We start from the raw sequence: 8,325 nt of genomic DNA on the forward strand, positions 1-8,325 counted from the left end.
CGGAAAGAGAAATGCTACATATTTTCTCTCATGTGAAGGATCTAGATTTAAAAATAATGGAAACAAAAGCATGAGAGCTGTGAAGATGGCTTGGTAGATGAAATATTTACAACATAAGCATAAATACCTAAGTTTAGATCCCTAGAATTCATATAAACTCCGTGTGGTAGCACAAGGGGTCTTTAATCCAAATGCTTCTATGGTAAGATGAGAGGTGGAGACAGAAAATTCTCAGAAGCATGTGGAACAGATAGCCTGGTGGACACAGCAACAAATAACAACAGACTGTCTTACACAAGGTGAAAGATGGGGCCAACACTAAAGGTTGTTCTCTGCAACACCTTCACTCACATACTTGAACACATCCATACACACACACATATGTCTTTAATATTTTGTTGTTGTTTTGTTTTGTTTTTCAAGGTAGGGTTTCACACTGGTCCAGGCTGACCTGGAATTAACTCTGTCATCTCAGGGTGGCCTTGAACTCATGGCAATCCTACTACCTCTGCCTCCCAAGTGCTGTGATTAAAGACGTGTGCCACCACGCCCGGCTTGTCTTTAATATTTTTATTTATTTGTTTCCAAGAAGAGAGAGAAAAAGATAGAGAGGCAGGCAGACAGACAGATAGAGGCAAAGAATGAGCATGCTAGGGCCTTTTGCCACTGCAAATGAACTCCAGATAAAATGCACTTTGTGTATCTGGTTTTGTGTGAATACTAGGGTATTGAAACCAGGCTATTAGGCTCTGGAAGCAAGTACCTTTAACTGCTGAGCCATCTTGAAAGGCCCTCAAATACTTTTAAAATGCATTAAAGTAGAAGGGGTCCTAGTTGGGACAAGAGAGGCCAGCAGAACAGGGGAATATGATCAAGCTGCATTGTATACATGTGTGAAAATGTCATAATAAAATACTTTTTTTTGGTGGTTTTTCGAGGTAGGGTCACACTCCAGTCCAGGCTGACCTGGAATTCACTATGTAGTCTCAGGGTGGCCTTGAACTCATGGTGATCCTCCTACCTCTGCCTCCAGAGTGCTGGGATTAAAGGTGTATGCCTCCACGCCATGCCTGGCTAAAATCCTTTTTTTTTTTTAAACAAATCATATGTGCTAATAACTTTTAAAATATTAACCATAACATTCAGTTATATGAAATTTGCAGAACTGGTAAGCCTATTGAAACATAATTAGAGTAGAGACTGCCAAGAATAGAGACTGACTTCTGATAGTTACAAGGTATTTTTTGTAGGGGATGATAAAGTATTATGAAATTAGCTAGTGGTAATGCTTACATAGCTAAAAATGTCATATATTAAATGGTGATTATTTGTGTTATGGGAATTGTGTCAGTAAAATTAATACATAATAAATAAATAGAGACACAGGCTCTCTCAGGATCCTTGGGAAAGCTAGAGAACTAGGATTAAGAAAGGAAATAGGCCAAACATGGTGGCACATATCTTTAATCCCTACACTTGGGAGGCAAAGGTAGGAGGATTACCATGAGTTCAAGGCTACCCTGACACTAAAGAGTGAATTCCTGGTCAGCCTGGGCTACAGCAAGACTCTACCTCAAAAAAATAAAGAAAGAAAAATAAGGGAAATAGAAAAATACTTAGGGAGCTAGAACGCTGGACAAAATCACTTAGTATAAGTTTGGTAAAGACACCACTGCTGTTATCAGTGAATGCTGGAGACTAAAGTTTTTGTTAGACACAGGTTCCTACAGCTACTGTCGTATGTTAAACTAGTCTTCCTGGCCTTGCCATTTTACATCATTGACTATAAGTCCAAATCCTAGAGCAGATATACAAGTTTGCATGCTTAGACAAAGCTAGGTTATATAATTGCATCCTAGCAGCAAGAGAACCAGGAAAGTAAATATTTGGACTTTTAACTTCCATAATGGGAAATGGGATTTATATTTCAAGGAGATTCACATAGTAAGAAGATTAATCAGTATGAGATAGGAACATGTCTATGACAATGTCCCCTCAATAGTTCAAAATTAGTGTTTTCCAGTCAGTCTGCATTCTAATCCCTCTACCCTAATCCTACTGGACTTTCTAACTGTTTTCCTTTCTTGGTTAGTATTACAACTCTTTCACAGTTCTTGACTAATTTTTATACTCTGTGGATTCTTCTCCATGGGCTATATCTTAGTCTTTCAGCCTTCCCTGTCTATATATTTCTGCACCAAATGTACATGATGGAATCCTTCTCATCCTTTAAAGCTCCATGGGCCTTCCCTGATGTAATCAGAATGACATTTTCTTAACTCTGCTCCTACATCACTAAAGTCATTTAATAGCTTCTATGTGATCTGTATCCTATTCTGTTAAATCAAGGACATATTCTATATTTGTTTGCCTCACCATCACTTAAACTTGCTAAAGTCACTCAAAATATGAAGTGGTAGTTGAAGTGGTTCAAGCTAAAATTATTTCCTTGTATAGGCATTTACACATATTATCAAATGGAAGACATGACTGGGCTTAATGCACATTGCTGTTTAATGTCCTACTAAAAAAAGAAAAGATTCCTATAAAACCATCACAATTTTAAGATGAGTCTTGATTACAAAGGTGTAAAATGCCATTGGTCTTCAAAGTACACCTTAGAACTGATGAGACAATGTAGTTATGATTGTGGTTCAATAATTTAATAGGGATATAATCTATTCGATAAATCCATTAGTTATGGATAATTTGCATTATATTAACATAGAAATAATTATTGTAGGTTGTGTTCTCTAAGGCATGTATACTCATTATTATCCACTTATGCTTCATGTATTTTAGGATTATACATTTGACAAATGTCTTCCTTGTTATCAGAGATAGTTTCAAGTATTGTGGCATATTTTTAAGTACTTTATGGCTTGGATCTAAAATTTGTGAGGCTATATTTAAATTACATGATCACAGTTCAGGGTCCTGACATCTAAGAGGATGGCTCATTCATTTGTTTGTTCTTGTTTTTCTTATCCTATCATCTGATGTTTTGGAAGGAGCTTAGGAAAGATTTGTGAGAGCTTCTGAATTCTGACCTAGTGTATCAGACAGTTGCAAGGAAGAGGGGAGTTCCTACCTAAATGGCTACATGCTGACAAGTTCTTGGATTGACCCATGTTCTAGGAGAAATCAATAAATCCACTATATACATACATCTGCATATACTATATAAATACATATATATATCCACTATATACATACATATGCATATACTATATAAATACATACATATATCCACTATATATGTACATATGTGTATATGGATGTATACACACATGTGGAGAGGAGAGAAGAGGAGAGGTGAGGAGAGGGAGATTGTGAGGGAGGGAGGGAGGGAGGGAAGGAAACTGGGAGGGATGGAGAGAAGTTGGGAGGGAGGTAGGGAGAAAATTTTCTCAGTTAAATGCTGCCCACATAGAAATCTGTTGCTTCTAACTGGGCTTAGTTTAGGCTACTCTTGATCATGACTTTGACAGCCCCAATTTCATACAGATAATAGAGCTGCGTAGATATGCCAGCTCAATTTATCAAGCACACCAAAACAGCAAAGAGATCTATTATTATTCCAAAAACTATAGCCTATGACTTGCCATGTGCTTATCCTATAAATATTGAGTAAATGGAAAGACTTCCAACTTAATATTCTTTTTCTGTTTTTACCCTTTGCCTCAGGCCAAACCCAATTTTCTCCACAAGTGCCTTTCTCTGAGTAAATAAAACAGCATCTCACCCAGAGTTCTTCTCCTCCAGAAGTGGGAAAAGGGAATTTATCAACCTTGTGTCCATTCCGTCCCCCAACCCACCCACATGGATACTTAAAATAACTATGGAGTGATTGTACCAGAGGCTCCCTCAGCCAGCAGGGTTTCATAACAATCACGTGGGGAGCAGGCTGTTCTGGGTGAAAACGAAGATTGTCTGCTTATTTTTGTTGTTGTTGTTGTTGTTGTTGCAACCTTTTTGCCATTTAAAGGACCTGATGCTATTCCAAGGCTTTGGTTCACTTGAAGGTTTCTGTGAATGTGCTCAGTGATATATTAGTAAAAGCTTATTTAGCCAAAATGCCATATATGTTTGGGGAAGCAAAGAAAGCATTTTGTAAAAAGAGAAATATCTTCTAGAAATACTTTATTTCATCATTTTAACCCAACTATAAGTATCTTAACATTCAGATTAACATCTATTTCGTTAGATTTCCCCTTCACCAGAAGAAGAAAATCTGACGCTCACTGTCCATACATACACAGTCAGCATTCATAAGGGTAATGACTTTTGACATCTGCTTAAATTTGGTCGTAATTCATTCCTTACATAACAGAATATTTCAGAAATCACCAGAGTACAGGAGAGTATGTATTCCCAAAAATAAGGCTTTTAGAATGTGAATAAATTATTTACCCACGTTGCTTTCTAATGCCCAGAGGGCAAAACTAGGGAGATGGAGGCCTAGAGAGTGAATGAAATGAGCTAGAGATTTAAGGTCCATAGGCTTTAGTTAGAAAATATTGTAGGTTCAGTCTGTTATTTTGGGAGTGTTAAATTCTGATTTATGGCTAACACATCATATTTGATATTTTCAGTCCTGTTCTGTAACTATAATATCTTCAAAGAAATCTGTAGAACAGTGTTTCTCCAAATGTGTTTGAGACCAACAGCACTGACTAACATCACCTGGGAACTTGTTAAAAATATGAATGCAAATCTTCAGCCCCTATTCTGTACGTGATTAAGGAGGAACCCCTTGGATAGGTCCCAGCAATTTGTAGTTTTACAAGGCATATGTGAGGCAGTGTGTGTGCATGTGTGTGTGTGTGTTGTGTGTGTGTGTGCGTGTGTGTGTGTGTGTGTGTGTGTGTGTGTGTGTGTATGTGTGTGTGTTTATAAAATGATACTTGAAAGGGTAGCATGAGAGGGGAGGAAGAGACCATAAAGAAGAGGAAAGGGGAAAGGAACAAAGCATAATGGAATACATGTGACATGAAAACTGAATGGAGGACTATTTACAGGGAGGAAAGGGACCAGCTAAATGGATGCAGAGGTTGTGAGAGGGGGCAGTATAGAAGGAAGATGGATAAAAACAAAGTGTACTGAAATATATATATGAAAAGTTTATAAGGAAGCCCATTACTTTGTATACTAAGTATAGAAGTATTTTAAAATGTTATATACTGGAGAAAAAAGACATCATAGGTGATTTTTAATGCAATGCTTTAAGACAGTTCTCTTGAATATTTTCCTATATAATATATTCTTTCTCCTTAATGTTGATGATTTGAAACCTCTTTATCAGACAAATTACTTTCTTGTTCATTTTCCCCACATACATTCACAAAGATAAACCTTTGTAAAATAGTCAAGTGCATGAAGTACAAAGTGATATGCATATGCAAATAGTAGAAGTCTTTCTTAATGGTTTGTTTTGTGTTATTCTGGTTCACATCACAAATGATTTGAGATGCCTGAGGCAAGCACACTAATTATAATCTTAAGGATCCAGGAAGATAGACACCTTCCCAAAATGCAGCTACTACCATGCAATCAACGTTTGGACTTAATTAAATATAAATAAATGAATTAAGAACTTTACTATTAGACAAGAAATTTGTCAGTGCCTAGAAAATATTAAAAATTTAACTATGCTTTAAAGTATCCTAATTTATCTCCACTTTTAGTTTTAGTTTTTTGACATTAAAGAACAAAACAGTACAGAGGTTATATCAGCAATGCACTGTGGTACAGACAGAATATTCAACAGATATGGATGGGGGGTTAATAGACTCCTAGGAAAGCTAATTTCAAGATACCTTATTCATTATTTTCAGAAATGTCATACCCTGTTGTTCACTTCTATAAAACAGCATTCATCTACATCAGGCTAAATGTGTATATCAGGAATGTTTTGCAATTTTAAACTGCAATAAAGGTAATGACTGTTTCAAAAGGAAGTTGAAGGCAGAAATATATTCCCAGTACCTCATACAGTGTTTGAATATATGAGTGACTAATGCTGATTGTTTGGAAGCTAGATAAAATTCAAGAGAAACTAAATCAGTAGTCTAATGGAAAAAAAAAAAACAGTTAAGGGGATAAGCACAGTTAAATGAAACAAATTAATGGAAATTATGCAAATGAGAGTAGAGGGCAAGTTGTCATTCACTGTGATATTGACTGAATAAATATGCTGTAAGAACATTGTTGTTGAACATTTAGAAATAACATATTGCATTCCACAACATGCACAATGCAATATTCCATTTCCTTTTTTTGGTTTCTTTATCTCTAGTGAATTTGAAGACATCTTTCTATCAGGTATGTGTTAAAATAAATATGAACTGATTGGAAAATGGACTTTTTAAGGCCACTACTTATAAATTCTAACGGGTAGGAAAAATTGGCAGTGCCATATCTGAGGTTATTCTGAAAAATCTGTTCATAAATATAAGATCAAATTTACAGAGTTGCCCACTTTCTTTTCCTGAAAGGATAGTGTTATATTAAAAGATACCATGTGAATGAAAGCAGTCTGTATAGTGCTTGCTAAGATTCATAAGGAATGAAACTATTAGGTTTTAATGTTTCCATAACTTTGTGGGTGATAAATTTGAGGAAACGAAGGAATGATTGTACCAGAAAGAAAACAGAATAAATTTTTAATTGCTTAATGTTAAGGCAAAGGCCTCTACTCAAAGTCTAAGAATGATTCAGCCACTCAGTCTTTACTGTGTAAGACATCACTCAGAGAAACTTCTCCACTTAATTCAAAGAGAGCTTTATTACTTAATCCATGCCAAGAGAACTAAGAATTTAACTTCTTACACAAAAGTGGATAAAGAGAGTGTAATTGGAATCATGGCTAATAATTTGAACATACGTTTTCCAAATCAGGACATTTCTTTAAATGAGAATACCTCAGCCTGCTAACGCATTTTTTTTTTTTTTTCTGTAGCTGGATTACACTTGTAGCTCAGTTGTTCACCTCCACCATATGTTTCTCTATTTCTTATGTCACTGCTCCTGGTAAGATGGAATATGAACCTGCTCATGATAGTTAAAAAGCACCCCCATCCATTCTCTAATCAAGATAGATCAGGGGATTAGGATTTAATGAAATCCTATAATAAAATATTTTTGTTGTTTTTTGTTCAAAGTAGGGTCTCACTCTAGCCCAGGCTGACCTGGAATTCAAACATCGTCCCAGGGTGGCCTTGAACTCACAGCAATCCTCCTACCTCTGCTTCCCAAGTGCTGGGATTAAAGGTGTGCACCACCTCACATGAGCTTTTTTTCTTTTTTTGTTTATTATTATTATTATTGTTATTATTATTGACAATGTATTTCATATGAATACATGTATTGGTACCCTCTTTTCCTTCATCCCTGCAGGCTGGCATAGGAAGTTGAGGATGATTATTAAATATCAAGTCAGAAGAAATGACAGAGTGGCAGGGTTATAGGAAGAGGAGATTTTATTTATATTCAATGACCCTAAATGTATGCTCAAATGAAAACATTGCAACTAGGTATCTATAAAATAAAAGACTTCTTCATATGACTGTATGAAATAAAATGAATCTATTATTTGCCAGTTGATCTCAACAAAACATGAGAAACAAATGACTTTAAGGATATTAGAATTTTACTTATTGCATGGTCTAACAGGCCTAGAACACTAGGTCTATATTTTATGCGTCAAGCTTATACTTTCAGCTATTTTGCTTTTAATTTGGGTCCTTGGTAAACCACAGACAGTTTTGGGAAATGTGGCTGTTGTTTATAGACCATCACAACCCTAAACTATACTTTCAATAGAGCTTGAAATGGGCTGAATCTTTAACAGTATCAGCCCTAAATTCTTTTTGAAGAGAGAAAAAATCTCAACATAACATCCTCCCAACCCCACCCTTTGTTTTAATATCAGCAAATGCAAAGGAGCTATAAAATACATTTTAGTTAATGAAAAAATGTGTTGCAAAGTAAAGGAAATAAGGTAGAAATGGATTTTTTGAGCATTTTTTTCTTTATGAAGTCTGACTAAATCACAGAAAACACAATTATTACAAGCTACTATATAAGTTGTTCACAGGGAAACAGAACATTAGAAAATATACAGACACACTACTGTGAGTATCCTTTCTTTGAAGAATTTGGAAGGCCAAGGGGAAAAGTTAATCATATAGAGATGTGAGATCTTTTTTGAGGATATAGGTTGAAAGGTCTATGAAGAAGATATGTATAGCACCAGGCTGTGGGAATGTCACAAAAATAAGACAAGGTAGAGTCACAAGTGGGCGAAGAGAAAAAAGAGAGAGA

This window comes from Jaculus jaculus, chromosome X (assembly GCF_020740685.1).
Source record: "Jaculus jaculus isolate mJacJac1 chromosome X, mJacJac1.mat.Y.cur, whole genome shotgun sequence".
Lineage (NCBI taxonomy): Eukaryota > Metazoa > Chordata > Mammalia > Rodentia > Dipodidae > Jaculus > Jaculus jaculus.